The 3,395-nt window shown below is 34.6% G+C and overlaps 1 pseudogene; it reads left to right on the top strand.

The window, feature by feature from the left end:
* Positions 1-1,127: 1,127 nt before the first annotated feature.
* The window catches only part of LOC106523278 (nucleolar protein 58-like), a 4,766-nt pseudogene continuing 2,498 nt past the window's right edge, over positions 1,128-3,395 (top strand).

The following is a 3,395-nucleotide window of genomic DNA, read 5'->3' as shown; positions in this document are numbered from 1 at the left end:
GCCACTAAGTGTAAAATAAAATGTTAAAAATGTCGCTAACATTATAATTTCTAATTTAATTTCCATTTTTATCTTAATTTCTGAGTGTAGCTAACATTGTATTGATAATTATCTCACTGTTTTTACATTTAGATATTTTTTTACTAAATGTGTAAATCTAAATGAAAAAGTTAAATCTTAAAGTCTACATTTATGTATTTTGGAACTCAGCCTTTGCTGTTTGTGCTCCATGTATATTATGATGTCATCATCCTTAGACAAGAGCAACCACTAGCACTCCAACAGCGCTATGTTCCCTAAAACAGTGGTTCCCAATCTTTTTATACTTGTGTACCCCTGAGCCATTTTGTCATACCAGTAGTACCCCTTAAGTCAAACGTAATGATGATTCTCCAAAACTATAATGCACAGCAGCTAATTATTAAGTGAAAATTATTTATTTAACCCCCTACAACATTTAATTCTCAGGCATTTTATTTTTTTCCAACTTAAATTAAACATAAAGATAAAAATGTTGCCTTTAAAGTGAATATGTTCGTAAATAAATAAACCAGGCAATGACAGGTGCAGAAAACAGCAGTGTCCAAAATACATTGTATTGTCCAATATACAGCAGAAACTCACCCAAACGAGCAAATTCTGTGAGATACCATGTTTTATACTGGATTCCATTTTGTGTTAATTCCATGATTCTGATTACAATTTCTGGTTTGCAGAAATCATAGGGCCCTACAAATCTCAGTCCTATTTTTATTTATTTATTTTTACACACCTGGGAACTTTTTCCATGTACCCCCTGTAATATAATTGCATACTCCTGGTTGGGAATCACTGAATGAACTGTCCAAGGTCCTGAAAAGTGTTGGAATGTTTCAGGACTTTAGACAGTGTGAAGGATTGAAGGAACTGTCCAAGGTCCTGAAAGTGCTGGAATGTTTCAGAACTTTAGACAGTGTGAAGGATTGAAGGAACTGTCCAAGGTCCTGAAAGTGCTGGAATGTTTCAGGACTTTAGTCAGTGTGAAGGATTGAAGGAACTGTCCAAGGTCCTGAAAGTGTTGGAATGTTTCAGGACTTTAGACAGTGTGAAGGATTGAAGGAACTGTCCAAGGTACTGAAAGTGCTGGAATGTTTCAGGACTTTGAAAAGACATCAAAATTGCAGTTGCATCTGGTGTCCGAGCTGCGCTTCAAACTGCTGGACCACAGGTAATATTCAAAATATTTTTAATGAACCCATTTTAAATTATGATTTTAAATGCTATATTTGACATAATTAGCAGCGGTTAGCAGTGGTTAGCATTAGCTAATGGGATAATATCATCCTACTGTGACAGACATTGATGCTAACCACTTTCAATAATACATAAGTTGCAGCCAGGGCCACCACACAACATGCCCCCTGACTACAAATCATGCCCCCTACCCACAACAAAACACACCCAATAGCCTACAAGTGCAAAACATGCCCATGTCCTTTTGCTAATGTACCTGAGGTTAGGGGTTGCTTCGGCTGCAGCTAGCCCACTTTTCACAGTGTTTAACCCTTTTAGCTACTATATTGGTAATTTTGTCTTTTAAATACTATTAAGCTGAAATTGAATATAGCTGTGATATTACTATTTTAGTTTTTAGCTACTGTTTTTTCTAAGAATTTAGTTATGCTTTTGCTAACTTTAACTTTTAGCTGCAGTAATACTAATTAAATATTTTAGCTTCAGTGTTACTAATTTTAGCTTTTAGCTACTATTTAGTTGAGATAGCTTTCAGTAGCTGAAAGATATTTAGTGATATACTGTATTAACTGAGTTTCACACTGAAATGGAACTGATTGGGTTTCTTGCACATAATTCAAGCATTCAATTGAACTTGTTTCTACATATTGCTATGTTTAGCTTTCAGGTTTTGTTTATCTAAAAACTTCTTTGTTGTTATGGTTCAGCCATTTTTAGCTGCAGTTTTGCTCATTTTACTTTTTAGCTAATGTTTTACTAAAAGTTCATTTAGAGTTGATATTTCTTTTTTGTTACAGACTTACTTTTAGTTTTCAGCTAGGATTTTTTTCCACTTTCTATTTTATCCTTTAGTATTGATTTTTAGTTTTTGCTTTTAGCAACAGTTTTGCATATTTTTGCTTTCAGCTTGGAATTTGCATGTTAGCTTTTAGCTTTGGTTTTCTAACTATAGCTCTTAGTAATGGTTTACTAGTTTTAGGTTTTAGCTACTGTTTTGCTAAGTATATTCTTTAGCTTCTATTTTACACATTTGAGCTTATGATGTTTTAACTTTAGCATTTCGTAGGCCTATTATTTTTGCTAGATTTTACTTTCAGCTACAGTTTTGCACATTTTAGCATTTAGTTATGGATTTGCTAACTTTAGCATTTAGTATTGCATTGCTAATTTTGGGTTTTAGTAACTGATTTGCTCATTTTAGTTTTAAGCAACTGTTGTAGACATTTTAGCTTCTTTGTTTTGCTTATTGACTTTATTTAAAGTTCCAGTTAAGTTGTTTCATTTGATTGTTTTTTAGAAAATGTTATTTCTGTAGTATTGGAGTAAAATCTCCAACAGGGAAAAATAAAACCATATACAAGCTGTTTATTCTCAGCTGTTTCTTGTTTTTAAACCATGTGATCCTTTAAATCCTTCTGTAATACTTGCTCTGAAAGAACCACGTTTAAACACAGAACACATTAGTCATCTTTCCTCCACGTTCCCTGCAGGAGAAAAATGCTTTCATTCTGCTGCACTTATGCCAATGAGATAACAGTGGAGTTTCAGAGCATCTTCTCGGGGCTGGCTTTGAGCCAAAGATTGCTTCATACTCTCAAACCCCCTTTTTTTTCTTTTTCTGTTGAAGACAATTAGGAACACGATGTTCTGGCACTGGACCAACACACTGACAGATGCAGACTCACTTCCTGTGACCCTCCAGTAGGACATGATGTGGCTTCACTGCTCAGTTTAGAAACCTTCATGCCAATAAATCAGGTGACTTTGCTGTTTATGGAGTGAGCCTCATTCTGCATTCAGCAGAGCTAACTTTAAGTAGCCGACACGTTTCGGTGGCTCTCGAGCATGGTTCTCCGTGCGAGGCCAAGAAAGCTGGTTTTGTAATCAAAATCTGTTCGCACATTTGCACACAGCACCATATGTCACTCGTCTGTTTCTACGCTCATTACTGTTAACTACGATATGTGGCTGCACACGATGTTGACACAAAGCGTTTATTTATAAACCTTTTTAATATTACATAGTTTCCTTGGATAAGGCAGGTTATATGAACTCCAGAAAGATGTTACTGCAAAACATTCCAGCTCGCATAGTGGCATACATTTACAATGATTTCATAATAATAATAATAATAATAACAATAATAATAATAATAATAATAA

This window comes from Austrofundulus limnaeus, unplaced genomic scaffold (genome assembly GCF_001266775.1).
Source record: "Austrofundulus limnaeus strain Quisiro unplaced genomic scaffold, Austrofundulus_limnaeus-1.0 Scaffold151, whole genome shotgun sequence".
Taxonomy (NCBI): Eukaryota; Metazoa; Chordata; class Actinopteri; order Cyprinodontiformes; family Rivulidae; genus Austrofundulus; species Austrofundulus limnaeus.
The sequence above is the reverse complement of the archived record's forward strand: the minus strand, read 5'-3'. Positions and strand labels throughout refer to the sequence as shown.